Consider the following 20,788-nt stretch of genomic DNA (forward strand, 5'->3'; position numbering starts at 1 on the left):
ACTACTCTCTGTGGCTTCCGTGTTAAGGTGTAAGGACTCGTAGCTCCTTCTCTAGCACCATGCCTTCCTAGATGCTGTCTTCGTTCCCGTGCCGACGTTGGATTAAACCTCTGAAATGTAAGAGAGCCACCACTATTAACTATTTTTTACTTTTTAAGGCTTGACGTAGCCATTCTGTCTCTTCACAGTAATAGAAACCCTAAGACAGAAGTTAGTACCAGCGGTGGGGTATTGCTGTAATGGACCTGGCCAAATGTGTGGAAGATTGTGGAAAGACTTTAGAATTTCGGACTAGAAGAGCCATTGAGCTTCAAAAGTTCTGGGAAGTTATGTAGGAGTTTGAAAGGTAAGACTATGGAGAGGATTACAGAGATGGAGACCTGACCTGTGACGTTTCAGAGGGAAGTTATAAGGCCCTACGAGGGCATTTGTTTGTTTGTATTATGATTCTGTGGTTCGGCATAGCGGCGGCTGAAAAATCAGCTGTCATGAACTAGGTACCAGAGCTACAAAAAGAAAACTTTGCTTTGTGGGATCCTTGATCAGCTGGAGCTAAGAAATTCATGGCATTTAAAAGGAGAATAGTAGCACTGAGGTGAAATCTTGGAGCACAACAAACCTCTGTTCCAGAGGCACCCGTGTTGATAGCTGAACTCGACGATGTGTAAGCGTCACCCAGATGGTACTTATTTTAAACTCATGAAAGAGTCAAGGAAAACAGCTAATCTTGGCACTGTGAGACGCCAAGAGAGGCCACTGGTAAAGGTGCAGCCTCAGTAGCAGTTGCAGGCTCAGGATGGAAGGAGTTATGCAAGTAAATTGAGGATTGCCATCATGAAGAGTGCCTCTGATAGGTTACTGGTGAAAGTGCAGCCTAGTTGCAGCAAAGGAACGCAGAGAATAGTAGCAGGGGTGGAGTGGAGGCAGCCAGAGCCTGGAAGACAAGCTATGGGTGCTCCAGAGGGAAGAGTTGGAGAAATAACCCGAACCATTTGGAGGAATTCAGAAGATTATGAGTGAATCCCAGATAACTGCCCATTGAGTTATTTATACCCTTGGAGTTTGGTATTGCTTTGTTCAGATTCTGACAGTGCCCTGGTTCTCCCCACCTGAAGAACCAATGAGAGACAGCCAAGCCCTCCCTCTGGCTGGAGAGGCTTCTACCTAGATTTTGTTGTCTCATCCTCGGTAGCTTTGAGACTGTCCCTCAAACTTGAATCAGGCTTTTTCTCTGTCTTACAGGCCTCGAGTTACAGGTCCAGAGATAATTTTGGCCCAACAATTTTAATGTGAGATCCTGTGGATGAATAAGAGGGGAAAAGTTGTAGCTCAATAGTGGTGGGTTTATGTGTCAAGTTGGCAGGGTGTCAGTTGTACTGGCTGGTTCTTTGTATAGACTTAACAAAGCTAGTATCAACAGAAAGGAAGAAGCTTTCGTTGCGAAAATGTCTCCATGAGATCCAGCTGTAAGGCATTTTCTCATTTGGTGATCAATGTGGGAAGGTTAATCCCATGGTGGAATATGCCATCCCTGGTCTGGTTGTCCTGGTTTCTAAAAGAAAGCAGTCTGAGCAAGCCAAGAGAAGCAAGCCATTAAGCGACTTGACTCCATAACCTCTCTGCCAGCTACTGGCTCCAGGTTCAGCCCATTGAGTTCCTGTTCTGACTTCCTCCAATGAAGTGACTGTTAGCAAGTTTCCATATGTGGTAAAATCTTAATATTTCTACTTTTGTAGTATTTTTCAAAGTGTTCCTTTTCTTAATGACACTACAACATTATAAGCTTATTTAGTTTGCACAAAGTTCTTGCTAAATTCAAACATCAAACTAATTGCTTCTATTGGTTTAACAAAATCTAACACATTGAAAACATTCACTTAAGGATGAACAGTGCATGCTTTTCTGGTTTGGTAGTACATATAGGTGAGACTTGATATAATACTGAAAGTTAAAAACTTAAATTGTGTGAATCATATTGACAATACTACAAATTATAGTTTTATTTGTATCCTTTGAAAATTATTTATTTATTGTGTGCATGTGTGTTTTGGAAGTGAACTTATATAAATATATGTATATGAGTGAGGACAATTGCCATAACACACCTCTGGAGGTCAGAGACCAACTTTGGGGAGTTTGTTCTTTGCTTTCACTGATGAATGGATTGAACTGAAGTCCATGGGCTTTGGTGGCAATCACTTTAGTGCACATATCTATCTGGTCTGCCCTTCATTGTTTCAAATATTGATGATCCTTAAATATTTTATTACTTTAGAGTTGCATAAAAACATAGGTGTTATGATTAAGTCCTCCTCCTGCCTTCCTTTGCAAAGCTCTTGTATTCCTTGCTACTATTATTTTCTTTTATTCACAGAGTCTAGCCGGGCAATGGTGGCGCACGCCTTTAATCCCAGCACTTGGGAGGCAGAGGCAGGCGGATCTCTGTTAGTTCTAGACCAGCCTGGTCTACAAGAGCTAGTTCCAGGACAGGCTCCAAAACCACAGAGAACCCCTGTCTCGAAAAACAAACAAACAAACAAAACAAAACAGAGTCTATGCATTTTTGATAATATATACTCATGTGTGTAAGGCAATCCATTTTAACAAGGGTAGGCACTCAAGGGCCACTGATTTGAACAAAATTTACTTTTTCTCACCCAGCAGCCACTAATTGCAAAAGTCTCCAAAGCTAAGTTTGTGATTTCTTGACCATCTCTACTCTCCAGACTGCGAGTTGTCTCTGAGCTTGTAGTCTTGAGTATGATGCCAAAATTGTTAAGAGTTTATTGGTACAACTGTCTTGCCCAGAAATTTTTTTTGTAATTTTTCTCCTTTTTGTAATTTTTTTCTCCTACAATTCTTTCATACCTCTTCTATGGGAAGGAATGTGATATAGATGTAGAATTAAGGCTTAGTATCCCCCAATCTTTTACTTTTTGCACTTTGACTAGTTATGGTTCTCCATATTAATTACTATAGACTGGAAAAGAAATGTCTCTGAGAAGAGTTTGAAAATTTACTGTTCTTAGGTATTATAATGAGTCACTAGGGGTCAGTTTAATACTCTTGTCAATTTACTCAAATAATGATAGTAGGCCATTTCCGATGGTCTATGATCTAGTGATGCTTCCCTATTATCCATGTCAGCAATGGATTAATACCAGTGGAATGGATATTAAATACAATCCAAAGTATTTGGTTACTTCAGTAATGTTAGTACTACTGTTCCACCAGTAGTTCTATCTTTACAGGCCAGTTTTAAGTGTACCTTATAGGTTACACAACTAGGAACAACTGACAATTTCTTTTCTCTCCTGGTTTGTGTCTCATTTTTCTGTGCTGGGAAAACTAACTTGTAAATAGGAAGCTGCCAGGTCTCTGCTGTCTGGATTTTTTTTAAAGGCTTGTGGTTCCAATATAAAATCAGTGATATCCTCAGCAATAGCATTATACCTCTAAGTTCTGGATGGAGTCAAAGAGCAACAACCACAGCCTGGGATACTTCTAGGTTTTCTAGGATATTTATGAGTTTCCTGACATCAGATCCACAGAGTCCCTCAAAGGAGATCAAGTCCTGTATGTGAAAGCAACGTGCCTTTATTCTTTCACAAGATCACAGACTGGGACTCCCTGGGTACTCAACATATTGGCATGATTGGAGAGCCCTGAACTCAGTTGAGTTGGGGTTTTTATAACAGGAAAGGTAGGGGAGAGGGGTTTCTAAGATTCAAGATGCCTGATTGCCTGACATTGGCCTAGGATGTCCTGGTTAAAAGCAATGGGTGTGTACTGGCACATGATCCTATCTACAATGGTTGGAACTTTAAGAATTTCCTTTGGATAGTCTGTTTCTGGGTGGAACATGGCTAGACTCCGTTTGTTCTCTTTCTTGGAACCAGGCATTGTCTTAGGGTAAACTGAGACTCAGGCCTACATTTTTGTTTGTCTAAAGGGCCTGTCTTGACAGGTGTATACCAAGCTGCCCTGGGTCCTACAAGATTAGCTCAATTATTTTGTGAGATAATTGAAATGTATAATTTCATCCTAAAAGGATTCATCTATTAAATGTCAGTAGTTAAAGCATCTGGCATTTTTCAAAAACGTGCTCACTTAACTTAAATGAGAATATGGTATACTTAAGTACATTCAATTCTTCAAAAATGTAACAGCATCCATTCATTAATGTAAATTAGGGACATGAGATCACTTTTGGTAAGATGGTTATTTTTACTAAGTTGAACCTACAGATCCAAAAGCATGGGAGAGTTTTCCTTTTCTGATATCTTCTCCAATTTATTTCCTCAAAGTGTTGAAGTTGTTGTAATCTAGATCTTTCACTTACTTGACTAGAGTTACCCCAAGATATTTACAGTGTGTGTAGTTATTGTGAATGGTGTTGTTTCTCTGATTTCTTTCTCAGTTCATGTATCATTTGTATATATGTGTGCTACTTCTTTTTAAGAATTAATCTTGTATCAAACCATTTGACTAAAGGTGTTTAACAGCTGTAGGTTCTCCCTGGTAGAATTTTTATGGTGACTTATGTATACTCTCATATCATCTGCAAATAATGGCACCATGACTTCTTCATTTCTGATTTATATTCCATTGGTTTCCTTTAGGTACCTTATTGCTCTAGCTAGACCTCACATACTATGTTGAGTAGGAATGGATCACCTTGTCTTATTTTTAATTTAGTGGAATTGCTTTGAAATTTTCTCCTGTTATTTTTATGTGAGCTTAGTATCCCCACCTGACTCTACTGACACATTTGTTACTGTCTGTGCCATACAGACCTGAAGTCAGAATCCTGATGCTCATACTGTTTGACCTGGTGAGATTTCTGGTCCCATGATCACTAGCTCAGCTCTGTCCACCAAACATAGGTTTTAACTAAGTCTCCATCAAACCTGCAGACCAGAGAAGCAGAAAAGCAACCAGTTGACCTTCCATTTTTAGCCTAGGATCCAGCAAGAGAGAGGTCACTTCACAAGTACCAAAACAAAATACCATGAATCTTTTAGTCCCTCCTTACTCCTTCCTGTCTGTCTCTGCTATTTGTGTTCTTGACTCCTCTAACCTCTCCATGGCTAATTCCTGTCAACTACTTGCTGGCTCTGACAGCTGATGCAAGGTTAATTTTATTAACAAAATCTCAAACATTCTCAGTGTGATCAAATATCCCACAACATGTCCTGTTTTTCGTTTAAATAAAAAGGAAGTTTTAACTCTAACACACTGACATATAATAAGGACAAATATCAGTTATTATTGAAAGAAAAAGAAAAGATTTTAACTTTAACAATGTAAAACTATATACAATAAGAACATTATCAGGAAAAAAAGAACATTATCAGGTAAGAATTATGTTCACCATATTCAGTCAATTAATATTTAGCAAATTCAGAGAAAACAATCTATTATCTATCATATCTTGGTGAATCCAAAGTTTTATACCGGAACCACTTGATTTCATAACTTGTAATACCATATACCATTTAGACTTAAAACATTTTAGAATAAACAACTTAAGCTTTTGTCTCTCAATCTCATAAACTTTATATTTCTTTTGTAAATTTGTTTTCTGAAAAATGTAACAATGAACATGTATGTACCTGTAACGTATATAATATAATAGGAAACTTAGAGCTTCTTGTCATTTAAATCTTGAATATGAATTTATGGTATCATGCACATACTTTAATTTCCCAAACTCCACAGTATGAAACACATCAATTTGCTAAACTTTATTTTTCAAATACCATTTGGGTTACTTCTTGCAGGTAATATAATTTGGTTACTTAAAGAACAAATAAAACATTTTTTTAATAATTTCCTTGACTTGTTGCCTTGTGATAAAAAATTATTCATCAAACTTTTGCTACTAACATGATGTTTCTTATGAAACTCTGAGGCTTTTAGTACATTTCCTATTAACTAATTAATTTCATCATTACCTTGTGATAAAGTCACTGGTAGACCTGTGTGGTATTTGATATGTGTTATATACAATAGATGATCTCTGTATCTGAATACATAGAGTTGAATAAATAGAAAAGTTAATTCTGAATCATCTATAATAATTTCAGTGGTTTTAATATATAAAACAACTCTTTCTGCATATTGAGAGTTAATAACTATAATTGAGGTTCTGGATAATCTAATATTATCCTGAGACTATTATATTGTTGGGAGCAGTGAGACCCCAGATCCTGAAACAACTTGTTTTCCCCTGATCTGAGTGCCTACAGCTGCTCTGAGCACGAGGCCTTCAGGCGTTCCTGATGGCAGGAGAGTGGTTTCTGGTGGGTTTGGCTGGGGCGTGGCTATCTCTACATTACCTGCCCCTGAACACAATAAAGTGAGCATTCTAGGGGAATTCAAGGATGACCCGTGTCGCTGTCTCTCTGTAGGTGTGTGTCTGTGTATTTTAACTTCCAGCCCCCTTGCCCGAAGCTTGGTAGCTGGGTTCAAGCGCACCGAGCGCAGACACGGGGGCGTGGTGCAAGGCATTATATGATTCTGATTTTTAAATTAAATCATGAAAAATGAAAACCATTTTACTCATTTTTACTGACATTTTACCTTTTTTTTGATTTATTGCATCTGTATAAAATGTAGGGGTTATATTGCTGTTCCTCTTACTATGTGATAGAGGATACAAGTAGTTTCTTTGTAAATTGGAATTGCTTGTTTTGGGGGATATTTGTTGTAAATCTTTTTCAAGAAATTGCTGAAAACCTTCTCAATATTAGTGTTTTAATAAAGAAGAAATTTTAGGATTAGTGAAAAATACCACAATTTCTGGTGAGTCTGTTTCTGTTAATTGACAAAGTATCAATTTTTCTTTCTGAATCAATTCAGAAATATTTTCTACAAAAGTTTTTAATTTTTTTACTCCTTTTTCCTTTTTTGGTATGCTGAAAATCTATTCTACGATATTATCTTCTCTTTGCATAAAAATTCCTGGAAGGGGATGAGTAGGCAGTGGCTTGGATTCAATCAAGATCTGAATCCAATCAATCTACATATGCATGTTTTTCTGCCAGAGCCAATTCTTTTTCAACTTTTGTTGAGAGTTTTCTTGCACTATTTATATTCTTATCACCTAGTAAGGTTTGAAATAAATTACTTAGCTCTTAAATAGTTAATTCAATTGATAGCCATAGCCAGTTAATATTTCCTAGCAAGTTTGAAAACCATTAAGGGTTCAAAATTGATCTCTCCTTGGGCTCCTGGGAGCCACTCTAGGTTCAAGTCTCTTGCCAACACTAAGGTGGCTCTTTTAACTAAGATATGTGCTTCCCTGCTCCCCTATCCGACCTTCCTTTATCCCAATCTTCCTGTTTCCCCAAGTTCCCCCAATCCTCCCCTTCTATGTCCCCAGTTAGTCCCTTGGGAAACTGAGGATAGGGAACCTGAACTGACCCTATCCTATAGCATTACTGACGAATATCTTTCATATCACCATAGAACCTTCATCTGGTGATGGATGGAGATAGAGACAGAGACCCACACTGGAGCACTGGACTGAGCCCCCAAGGTCCCAATGAGAAGCAGATGGAGGGAGAACAAGAGCAAGGATGTCAGGACCACGGGGGGTGCACCCACCCACTGAGACAGTGGGGCTGATCTATTGGGAACTCACCAAAGACAGCTGGACTGTGACTGAAACAGCATGGGATAAAACCGGACTCTCTGATCACGGCGAACAATGAGGACTGATGAGAAGCCAAGGTCAATGACAAGGGGTTTTGATCCTACTTCATGTTCTGGCTTGGTGGGAGCCTAGCCAGTTTGGACGTTCACCTTCCTAGACATGGACGGAGGGGGGAGGACCTTGGACTTTCCACAGGGCAGGGAACCATGACTGCTCTTTGGATAGGAGAGGGGGGGTGAGAGGAGTGGTTGGGGGAGAAGAAAGGGGGAGGGGGAGAAGATTGGGGGGAGGGGGAGGGAAATGGGAGGCTGGGAGGAGGCGGAAACTTTTTTTTCTTATTCTCAATAAAAAAAAAGAAAAAAAAATATAAAAAAAATGATCTCTCCTGATTTGTTCTTTCTGTGATAAAATTTTCTATAAACTTATCTATAATATAGATAATTAACAGACTCTTATCTTCATTGTTTTCTAGAAGCAATTTGTAACTCCCAATAAATAAATATTCTCTTTACTTCGTCAAACATTTATTTTAAGGACTTTGCATCTGAACCAGACAATAAGATATCATCTATAAAATGTTAACTTATAGAATGAGAGAGCCTTTATGCATTTTTCCTATTGGCTAATGTACAAAATATTGATGCATGGTAGACTTGTTTAACATTCATTGTGGCAGAATCTCTACTGCTATCTTCTACCAGGTTGAAAATTATTGTGTCACTGTGAAGGCAAGTTTTTTACTATCCTTCTCTTGTAAGGGACAGTTAAAAAAAAGTCTTTAAGTCAATGACTATAATAGATCATCCCTTTGGTGAAAAATGAAGGCAAGAGAATTCCAGACTGTAAAGAACCCTTTGGCTGAATCACCTCATTAATAGCTCTCCGATCAGTTACCATTCTCCATTTTCCAAATTTCTTTTTGATGACAAATACAGGAGAATTCCAAGGACTGGTAGATTCCTCAATAATTTGAACATTTAGGCATTCCTGTATAAGCTGTTCAAGTTCTTGCAATTTTTCTAATATCAAAGGGCGGTTTTACACCCACAAAAGTTTGTAAGTTAACCATTTTAAAGGTAAAGTTGTTGGTACCTTCTAATCCAGAAGCTGTTGTGCCTTATCTATACACAACATGAATGATCTGTGGCTATGCTTGATAACACCTTTTAATATTTTGTTCATGAGGGCTGAAGAATTGGCTCAGAGGTTAAGAACACTGGGTGTTCTTCCAGAGGTCCTGAGTTCAAGTCCCAGTAAACACTTTGTAGTTCACAACCATCTGTATTGAGATATGGTGCCCTTTTCTGGCATGTATGCAATGCAGGCAGAACACACTATCCAAAATAAGTAAGTAAGTAAGTAAATAAATAAATAAATAAATAAATAAATATCTTAAAATTATTTTTTATTTTATGGATTTTTTCTATATTGGAATAATATTATTTTGTGTTTTCCATTGCTGCAACAAATCAGATCCCCATAAATTCTTTGTTATGTCAGTCACTCTGCCCTGCTGGCCCTTTACATTCAATCCATTTTGTACTTTTTTTTTAACCTGAGATAAAGTTTCAATCTCTAGAAGTTTATTAATATTCACCTTCTGAATAGGCCAATCTTAATGACAAGATTTTGGAGAAATTATTGTTATATCTGTATCCAATAAACCTACAATTTCAATGCCAATTATTTGTATTTTTAGTTTTGGTCTTTGATCATGTATAGCACTGTGCCAAATTATTTGTTTTTTTGTTCTCTCCAGAAATTTTTATGGTATCTACTGAAGTTGGTCTTCCTTAATCACATCCAGAGCAGTGTGGTGCTTAACAACAGGTATTATTAAGTCTTTTAATTGCTCTGTGGATGAGTTTCTCTGATGCTGGCAGTGAATGATTGAAGCAAATTTGATATAGGGGCCTGTAAGAGGCCCTTAAGGCATTTCTGATGGCAGTGGGTTTCCTTTCCTGCCTATCGTTGATCTGAATCCATTAGCTCCATACTCACTTTTGCCATACCATCTACATACTCCAGAAGCTTGGGGCCTTATGGATGTAATAACTTGAAAACACTTTCCTTCCATCAATCCCTTTGCTAAAATCCCTTTTCTCGTGATCTTATTTACTATAATTATATCTGCAATTCTGTTTTTTCTTAAAATTTCTGAGAATGACTCCTCCCAAAGTATCATAATAATTATAGGATCCAATATCAGCTATATTTCTAATCCATTCATCTATTGGTTTTGATATTACCTTCTAAAGTTTAATCACCCTTTTGTATTGTGAGTTAGAATTTTCAAAAATTAAAAATTCAATTAATATATTAACAGAAATGGGCTAATTTAAGATATAAGAGCTAGCTAGGAATATGCCTGAGACATTGGCCAAACAGTGTTGTAATTAATATATTTTTTTTTTTGTGATTACTTGTGTCTGCACAGCCAAGAAATGGAAGTGCAGTATCTGATAACAGTATTTTACTTATTTTACTAACAGGTCTATTGAAGAATTGTATTTTAACAATAGGAAGTCTTTCTAAAGTTTGTTGCTTATCAACCAAATTTTTAGATATGGCCCAGTTATCAAGCCAGGTTTTAAGGATAAAATATGAATTAATGAATTGTTAGTAATTATAATTTACATTATATCAGTCATAGGTAAATCAGATGTCCCTTCATTTATTTTTTTTCTATTTTTAAGTCACCTGTTTAAGCAAAGCACTAAAGAGTCCTAACTTCCTGCATTGTGATCTTTCCCATTCTTAATGTGGGCAAGATCTTTCATTATTAAAAAGTAATTAACTATATCCTTAAAAATTTCACAGGTGTCTCACCAAATCTGCTAATTTCTCAAAGATTCCTGAGTGCAACGGTACCCTTAAGAGTTCATATGGACAGTCTTTGTGTGTGGCATAAGTGACTGGAATAGAGTCTTGCAACAGTGGTTGTAGCATGAGTTCTCATAGGTCTTAATAATAAAAGATCAGAGTCAGATATTGGGGAAAATGCTGAGAGATAGAAAGACAAGAGTGCAAAACCACAGCCACTTTACATCTCCACTTTCCAGCCAAAAAGAGACTGATTTCCTGTTTCCTATTGTCTTATCATTTCTTCTCTCAGCCTAGCCATACTACACCCTGTGCCAATATCTTGTAAGTCAGTCATTGAAAAAATAATAAATAACCAAGTCCTTCAATCTATATTTTACTATTGCATGGATATCATTTTATATATAGCTTATTCATATATTATTAATTTAGAAAGTTTGAAGAAGAAAAGAAACTTTTGCCTTTTTGGGGATTACAAATTGCTTCTCAAAAAAATTACGAGGAAGAGGTTATATCAATTATATGGTATAAAATAGATCTACAAAACAATAGACCCCCAAAAGTATGAATTAGGAGAGATTGATTGCACACTTTTAATGACTACAGCCCACTAATGGAATAAAACAAATGAACTAATTAAATTAAACCAAACCTTAAATGGTGACAAGAATGTAAACAATCCCATGAAATGATCAGCTGAAGCTGAAAGAGTTGGCTTTGGTGGAAGAGATAATACAGATTCCAAATGTGAACCATGTGGATCCAGAGCTTAACTGCCTTGTAGTCAAATTACCCTCTTTGCACTCACCTATAGGTGTTTTATTTTTTTAACTTTTTTTATTTATTTATTTATTAAAGATTTCTGTCTCTTCCCCACCGCCGCCTCCCATTTCCCTTCCCCTCCCCCAATCAAGTCCTCCTCCCTCTCAGCCCAAAGAGCAATCAGGGTTCCCTGCCCTGTGGGAAGTCCAAGGACCACCCACCTCCATCCAGGTCTAGTAAGGTGAGCATCCAAACTGCCTAGGCTCCCACAAAGCCAATATGTGCAGTAGGATCAAAAACCCATTGCCATTGTTCTTTAGTTCTCAGTAGTCCTCATTGTCCATTATGTTCAGCGAGACCGGTTTTATCCCAGGCTTTTTCAGACCCAGGCCAGCTGGCCTTGGTGAGTTCCCGATAGAACATCCCCATTGTCTCAGTGTGTGGGTGCACCCCTCGCGGTCCTGAGTTCCTTGTTCATGCTCTCTCTCCTGGTACTCCTGATTTGGACCTTGAGATTTCTGTCCGTGCTCCAATGTGGGTCTCTGTCTCCTTTCATCGCCTGATGAAGGTTAATATTCAGGAGGATGCCTATATGTTTTTCTTTGGGTTCTCCTTCTTATTTAGCTTCTCTAAGATCACGAATTATAGGCTCAATGTCCTTGTGCAACCACTTTGGAAAGCAGTGTGAAGGTTTCTCAGGAAATTCGGGATCAACATACCCCTGGACCCAGCAATACCACTCTTGGGAATGTACCCAAGAGAGGCCTTATCATACAACAAAAGTATACGCTCTACTATGTTCATAGCAGCATTGTTTGTAATAGCCAGAACATGGAAACAACCTAGATGCCCTTCAATTGAAGAATGGATGAAGAAAGTATGGAATATATACATATTAGAGTACTACTCAGCAGTAAAAAACAAGGACTCCCTATAGATGTTTTAATGCAGAGGGGAGAAATTACCTTAGAATGGATCATTTTATCACATAAACTGAGTAAAAAAAACAAAACTTTTGTGGAAAATGTCTGAGTTTTAGAATTTAAAAGGAAAACTGTGACTTCATCAATTAGCAGAAATAGACCCTATCTTTCTATTTACTAATAAACTTAGAAAGCAAATGTTGCCTTCAAAATCTGCTATATCAGAGGATCCAAAAAAAAAAAAAAAAAAAAAAAAAAAAAAACAACCAGGTGGCAAGAGAAGGTCTCTGTATACAAGTTCCAAACAAACAAGCAAGCAAGCAAACTGCCAATCTAAGTCCTCTGCTCCTTCCTGTGCATCTCATTTTCTTTATTCCTGCCTCCTGGCTTCTTCTTATGACTAGTTCCTTTCAAGCCATATCTGGCTTCACCTTCTGATTTAATAAGTTTATTAACAGTATCAGAGTTTCAGAGTGTGATTAAATATCCCACAACACTTTCATTTTAATTTGATGCTGACAAATGGATAGATGTATGTGTATATATATTTTTTCAGCATATGTTGAGATGATTGTGTATATGTTTTTGTGCAGTTTGTTTATTTGATGGATTACATTACATGAAAAAATTGGCAAAGAAGATGGTGTATATTTCTGCAATGGGTTATTATTTGGCTATTAAAAATAATAACATCATGAAATTTGAAGGCAAATGGATAGAACTAGAAAAGATGACCCCGACTGAAGTAAGAGTTAGACTCAGAAAGACAGACGTTCTTTGTACTCACTTATAAGTGGATATTAGTTTAAAATAATGAAGAACTATGCTACAATCCACAGACCCAGAGAGACTAGTTAAGAAGCAGATTTCAAGGGTGCCTGCTTGAACCTCATCAGCAAGGGGAAATAGAAAAGATTTTTGTGAGTGTACTGTGGAACCACGGTGACGGGAATGTGTGATCACGTTTGGGGAGGACAGAGTTCTAGAATACTAAGACTACTAGAAAGCAGGTGGTCATTTGAGTGTCAGATTAAAGTCAGGCAGGAGTTAAACTCCCAGGAATCTACAAGGATGGCCATAGCAAAAACTGCTAACCATAACAGATATGTAGCCTGAACTGGCCAACTCCTGTGACCAGATTAGTGCCTGGACCAATTGTCATCTGAGAGGCCTCATCCAGCTACAAATGAAAACAGATGCAAACTGACAGTGAAACATTATCTAGAGCCTGGAAAATCCGGTAAAAGAGGGAGAGAAAAGGTTGTAGAAACCAAAAGTGTCAAAGACAGCTCAAGAAAACCCAAATAATCAGCTAAACTGGGCTGATAGAGACTGAAATGACAACCAGGGAGCCTGCGCAGGACTGATGTAGGCACTATGCATATTTGCTGCAGCTGTGAATCTTAGTCCTTGTCTTAGCTGGGGTTGTCTACTGCTGTGAGGAGACACCATGACCACAGTATCCTGTTTGTTTTAACAAATTAAGTTTGTCTGAAGATCAGAGTACAGAGCTAAACTACTAGAGGTCAGGGAGAGTGGTGGCACACACTTTTAATCCCATGACTCAGTGGGCAGAGGCAGATGGATCTCTGTTAGTTCAAGGGCGACTTGGTCTAAACAATGTTGATCTAGACTAAAAGCAAACATAGCTCACACAAAGGTGATCCTAGCAATTGGGATCACATGCCTTTAATCACAGCACTAGGGAGGTAGAGACAGGAGGGCTATGGCTGGATGGAGAGAGGACTATAAGGCAAGAGAAGATAGCTCATTGCAGTTTGAGGTTTGGTGGAGACAGATGCAGTCTGAACACAGATCGCAGTCTAGGTATTTAGTCTGTGGATGTAGTCTGAGGACAGGATGGCCTATTTAGTCTGAGCATTGGTAGAGGTAGCAACTCTAGCTTTCATCCCCTGTAGCCTGACTCTGGGTTTTTATTATTATTAATACCAATTAGAATACATGCTGCAATAATTCTTACAAAGGAAACATTGAATTGGACTGACTCATAAGATTTTCAGAGGTTCAGTTCGTTATCTTCATTAGAGGCAACAGGAAGTAGATTGACCACGGTGTTATCCTGAGCAAAGGGAATCTCAAAGCTCGCTCCCACAGTGACATTTTCTCCAGCAAGGCCATACCCACTCCAACAGTGCCATGTCTTCTAATACTGCCATTCCCTCAGGATTGTGGGAACCGAATACATTCAAGCTACCACTGCCCTCTTGTGGAATTCCTAAATTTGGGGGCAGAGCCTGTCTCTGACTCTTTTTCTGGTTTTTTGGAACACCATTCCTACTTTGTTGCCTTTACCAGCATTAATACATGGGGACAGTCCTAGTCGTATTGAAACTGGATATACCGTGTTTTGTTGGTATTCATGGGAGACCTGTCCTTTCCCGAAAATAAAAGGGGGATGAGAGGACTAGGGCATGAACAGAGAGGGTGGTGGTTTTGGAAGGTGGTGGTAAGAGAAGAGGGAGGGGAATCTATGGCTAGGATATAAAATAAAAATGCAACTAACAACATTATTTAATATATAATTAGTTATATTCTAGTTAATATTTTGCATATTATTTAAATGGAAATTTAAAATAACGACTAAATCAATGAACACATGAATGTTTAAATTTTAAAATGCCTTGCTCAATTTTTTTTAGATATGTAATTATAGCTACCAGTACACTTTGACCTGTTATTTGAAATCAGCACAGCAAGATATGGTGCTAAAGAATTCTGTAATATATTTTCATAATGATAAGTCTCAATGAATAATGATACTTCTAATTCATAGAAGCACTCTAATCAATGACATAATAGAATGTAATTATAATTATCTTTCCCATTAACCGTTGTATCTTTGGTCCCTAGATATCACTTCATAAGTGCCCTCTTTTTTCATTACAAGTCTCTGACAGAAATATATTGGTAATCCATGACTTAGGAAAATGATATAGAACATAAATTGATTACTTTCAAGTAAGGTCAGAAAAAAGATACATTAAATAGTTTTTCAAGTGGTGAACATAAATTTGGGAGGATAAGTAAACAGTATCTGTCTGGTACCATCCACTTTGATTTAAATACGAGCATTACTTACTGAGTAGCATTAAAATTAGAATAGCTAAGGTAAATCTAATACATAGAAGGTACAGTAGATAGAAAGTACAAAGACCTTAGCAAACTCTCTGACACTGCACATCTCCTAATGGAATTGTGCTGGAGCAAGACCACAAAAAGCAAGAGAGAAAAGATGATCACAGAAAATTAAAGGGGAGTTACTGTATTTTTAACTATGTTTTCTCTTCTTTAGTCTTCGTACAGGTAAAATGTTCTAACTCCCTTCATATACCTGATAATCAACTGGGATAAAACATGAAATGTTTTCAGAACAAGACCCCTCAGTATATTGCTGAAAGGGTACCCGTAAAGACATGTTTTCTTTACTATGGTAAATTTTGATAAATTAATAGTCATTAAACTTCTGTAAATAGAATAATTAATTTATCAAGAGGTATTAGGATGCTGACATTGGGGGATATCTTCCAAAATCAGCTCTAAACAAAATTGTAATAGAGACCATTATGTGTTCAGAAATTTTATGTACTAAGGAGACTTCATTAGTCTGAGAGGAATCACAGCCCAGTGAATGAGTCACGAGCTCTGAAATTACTATGCTGCATACTGTCAAATTTCAAATACACAGACTCACATGGCATGAACCCTTTATTAGTTAGAGAATTCACCCAGCTTTCTGACTTTTGAAGCATACACAATTATTGAATAAATAGCACCATAAGTATTTCATGTTTTCTCTCGCTAGTATTGTATTACATAAATTTTACAATGTTTTTTTATCACTGATGAACATAGAGATTATTTACTATTTTATTAAAGCAGAATTAGGAGAATGTGAATAGGAAAGCAAGGATGGGTTCCCTTAGGTGTAGCTTCTGGTTCCTAATAGACTCTGAAGTGATAAATGTGAGGAAGAAACTGGGATGGATAACTAGACAGGACCAAAGTGGAAAAGAATAGGCTCTAATAGAATACCCAAGTCATCATCTAAAGCTTTGCAATTCTCACTTAAAGAATATACAATGTTTTTACATTTCTTTGTGGCTTTGTCTTCTGTCTTTTCTGATGATTCAATTCTTTGTTAGTAACAAGAAATAAACTCTGAAATCCCCCAGATAGCCACTTATTACAATAAAATTTTTAAGACAGTTTCTTTATTGGGGCCAATCCTTTGGCTTGCAAGTGGTATTAATTCCCCTGGGAATAGACATCATAGAAAATAAACCTAAATATCAAAGATATATTACCTTCCAATAATCAAACATTTTGCAAAATGGCCATCATTTTATACTCCTTCTTGAAATGCATTGGAATTCAGTGTCTTTATTAACATTGGAATTTATAAGATATTTTCCTTTTAGTCATAGTTACAGTTGATGTGGAATTGTGTTTCTCATATATCCAAGAGTCAGGCTTGTCTCTTCAAAGGAAAGAGATGAATAATCGATATTCTGCCCAGAGAGCAGAATTATGCCTTCTTGTGCACACACATGAGTGCTGCCAGAGCTCCTTCTGCTCCTTCAGCCAATAGCCTTTAAGATACCAGTCCACTTGGGCGCGGTCTCTCTGGCTTGAAAAAGCAGCAGTATCTGCACAGTTCCCTCTCCTGCTTCGGACTCTGCTTCTGGCTACCAGACACTTTTTATGGTCATGCAGGAGGCTGTTGTCTAAGACCGTGGTCTGTATGGTTTTTTTTTCCTTTAAATAAATAACCCTTCTATTAATCATAATTCCAAACTGGTGTGAAATTGTTTTGTGACTTACTCCTTTACATAATCATGTTTTACCAGGGAACATTTCCAAAGTTATACTGTATAATATGCCTAAAATAAACTGTCCACGGTCACACTCTAGATGTTTGAACCTTTGCCAGCTACTGAGTCCTGTTGAACTGTGTTTCTTTCTTGCCTCATGCAGAACGTTACTCTGATGACCCTGATTTTCAGAGAGCCCCACAATTAACTGCCTTGGACTTGGAAGTGAGACCATGTAACTTTCAAAAAGTGTCAAACCCATTAATTCACATCTTCATAAAGTATTTATTAAGTTTTAATATAATTTTATGTCATCTTTAGTTACTAAGAGATAACAGAGACATATATCCTTTCTTGATTTTGACAAAGGAAAATGAAGGATGTTTGATTTGTATCATAACTGGTTCTTATTGTTAGATTTCAGACTAAACATCACTAAATCATTTTACCTAACAGAGTTTCTAATTATTAATATTATTATTACTATTATTATGTTTTTTACAAGTGTATGAAATGAACCCATAACATTTGATTGATGCTTTTGTTCAGTCTTTTGCCAACCAGTTTAGAACACACACACACACACACACACAGTAATAGACCACTTTCTAATTGAATAACGCCTGCTCCACAGTAGGAAACACATGGATGACATTGTAGATTTGGCTCAGAATGCATAGCTAGACAGCTCAAAGCCCCTCACTGGTAATGTCATTACTCTTATTCTACTAAATGGTAACAATATCTAACTGCCCTTCTAAATTGGTATCTGTCTACCAATAAATAATGAAGGCTCTCAGGTATTATCAAAAATGTTTCTTTTTAAGATTTACAGTGGTTAATTTAGAAATTCACAGTTGTTTAAAGTGTATATAATAACTTCTGTGGAGTGCTCAGTCAAACTAGGGCATTTGTCCATACACACATACACACATATATTATACATATACAATACATTTTCTTGTCAATGACTCAGGAAGCATTATGGAGGAGGGTGCCAGAGATTGAAGGTTTGGGGAAGCAAATCAGTGCATTTCTGACATAACAGGGCTACTGAACTCAAGTTAGCACCTGCAATTACCTGCATAAGACTGAGACAAGTTTAAACCAGCCTACATTTAGCATGGATAGGGCAGTGTCCAGTGATCTCTACCATTAAGTGTAGATTTTGATTACTTATAGGCAAGAGGGCATCATTATATTGGAAGGCTATGGCCTCTAGTAGGACCTTCAGGTTTTAGTGAATAATCACCATGGTAGAAGTATATGTTTAGCAAAAAGTGTACATCGTTAGTTATAAAAATGTAAGAAGATTAGAAGTTGAGGAGTTTAGGAGATTGGAGTAGATCTGAGAGGAATGTGATTGAATGTGATTGAAATACATAATATGAAATCTTTAAGAATTAATAAAAATAGCAGGAAAATAATGAGAAATTGTGGTTATATTACTCAGAGGTAGGCTGCATGCCCAGCCTGCATAAGCCCTAGGCGTCAGTCTTCACCTAGATACACACACAAGAAAACATGATAAGGTTTTGATGTTAAATAAGGATTTTCTGAGAGCAGAAAGCATTTTAAATTATTTTTTGGTTCTGTATCCAATTTTCTTCTTGCACTGAACAGTTCTTCCTGTGTCAATGTCTCCACTTTTTTTTTTGTCCTGTACTCTGTTGTTGAAATCCAACACATCAGCTGAAGATGTCTATAAACTCCAAATTCAATCAAAGCATAAGTAAAATGTCTCCTGTGTCCAACCTGGAATGAGGAATTTAATGCATTTGCCACTTTTAAATCTCCCCCCCCCCTGTGGGTTTGATTCCAACTTAAACGGCAGTGCATCTAGTGAAGCTGATGGACTTGCTCTCTTTGAGAAGCGCAATTAAGCCATGTGAGAGGGGAGGTCACACCAGAAATCACAGAAATTAAACATTTATAACGCTGGATCAAAACAGTTCCTGCATCATGCTGATGATCCTCCATTTATACAATTATCCACCGCTTAGATTGCTTTGGTCTCAAAACATAGAAACCATTAATAGTGGAAAAATAAGTATGAAATGAGCATGAGATGCAGTTTCTAATGAAAAATGTATTAGTCCATGCTAATGCAAGCAAATAGAAGTTAAAAAGATCAGGGTAAGCACAATCAGCTGCAATGGAGCATAATCATTCTTGATGCTCCAAGCAGGAGGAAAATCAATGTTTCCAAAGGCCTAGACAATTTAGTTGAGCATGTGAACTTTGATGAATGCCTTTTTCCACAACAGTAAAAGCTTTTCTATTTTCAGCAATATACTTAATTGGAAGATAATAAATTATTACATATATGTTAAGTAACTAAGCATATGTAATCATTTGTAACATAGCATGTTAGGTACTAAATATTAACCCAAGAAAAATAATTTGGCTGCGAACTCAGCCTGTGTTTAGTTCTGTATTTGCAGAGGAGAGACCAAGTGAGCAAACTGCCATGGAAGGCCTAAAAATTACTTGTAGACCTAGGCACCAACTCCTTTAGGAAATATGCAAGAGACTGTTAGATAAGCATTGGAGTAAGAGATTGTATTAGAAGAAAGGATACTTTTCTTTGAATGCTCCAACCACTGGATTCACAAAGCTTCAATTCGAAGGTATAACAGTCTGATAGAGCAACAAGGCCATTCTGGGAATGCTGGAGAACATTTTTAATTACAGCACTCAGGACTGAGAGCCAGGTAGATCCTTGTGAGTTTAAGACCAACCATGATTTACAAAGTAACTTCCAGACCAGGGCTACAGAATGAGAACCTGACAACATTACCTAACATGACCTTAGTTACCTAACAGGAGTGCTGCCGTCGAGGTTCAGGAAGAAGTCTTTCCTCAATAAGTAAAAGCCATTGAAGAAAATATTCAATATCAATCTCACGCCCACATGCATAAGCATTTTACCATATATACATGTTTACACACATGTAAAAATGCTTACATTTATGACACCCGTATGAATGAATGAATAAAAACATAACTTTTAAATTAAAGGTATTCAAAACTTGAATTTTTAATAATTGAATATCAGTGACTTCATGATATATTTCTCAAAAACTATATGGGGTATAACCAGTGTTTCTATTGATTTTATTAAGATTTCAGGAGATTAATGTGTCTTCAGTCCACTTTACAGATTATAATTCTTTCATCCATATATTTTGAATTTTGTGTTAACTTGAAACCATATTCAAGGAATGTCATTTGGTATTAAAGTTTTCCTTTTCTTATTGATAGTATGGTATGGAGATTTTTATTCGAAGGATAGGTTTGTTTTGCCAATACTATGCCTAAAGAAATTAATTATAAAAGACCCTTAGAAATTCAGGAAGAAAAATATTTTATTTTAATTGCAAGCTTTATTTTGTTATTGTATAATTTTCTTTAAAGGCTCAGTTTAAATGTATGAACTAGATTTTCTATTTAGTTTAAATGAACAAGGCAAATTCTCTTTAGATTGAGTCTTCCAAAGAGCAGACCATTATTTCTCACTGTTGAACAGACAACAGGGTCAAAAATACTGGTCCACTAGGTGTCTGAAGAGCATCTTTCCTCATGAAGCAGCAGTGTTCATCCTGTATCATTAAGGAACTATAGGCATATCTCTAAGGTAATTTGAATAAGGATAGTCATATCATCCATTAGAAATTAATGTTTGTCTCCAAGGCTTAATCTTCTAGCAAAAGCCTAACATTTTCACATTGAGATTAGGATTTCAATAATAATTTGAGCATGACAAGATGATTCTTAGAGAGCACTTG

General features: G+C 36.9%; 1 pseudogene; it reads left to right on the forward strand.

The window, feature by feature from the left end:
- Positions 1–660: 660 nt before the first annotated feature.
- The window catches only part of LOC126511987 (60S ribosomal protein L7a-like), a 99,391-nt pseudogene continuing 79,263 nt past the window's right edge, over positions 661–20,788 (forward strand).

Source organism: Alexandromys fortis, unplaced genomic scaffold (assembly GCF_014885135.2).
Source record: "Alexandromys fortis isolate MF-2015 unplaced genomic scaffold, M_Fortis_MF-2015_v1.1 scaffold_113, whole genome shotgun sequence".
Classification (NCBI taxonomy): Eukaryota; Metazoa; Chordata; class Mammalia; order Rodentia; family Cricetidae; genus Alexandromys; species Alexandromys fortis.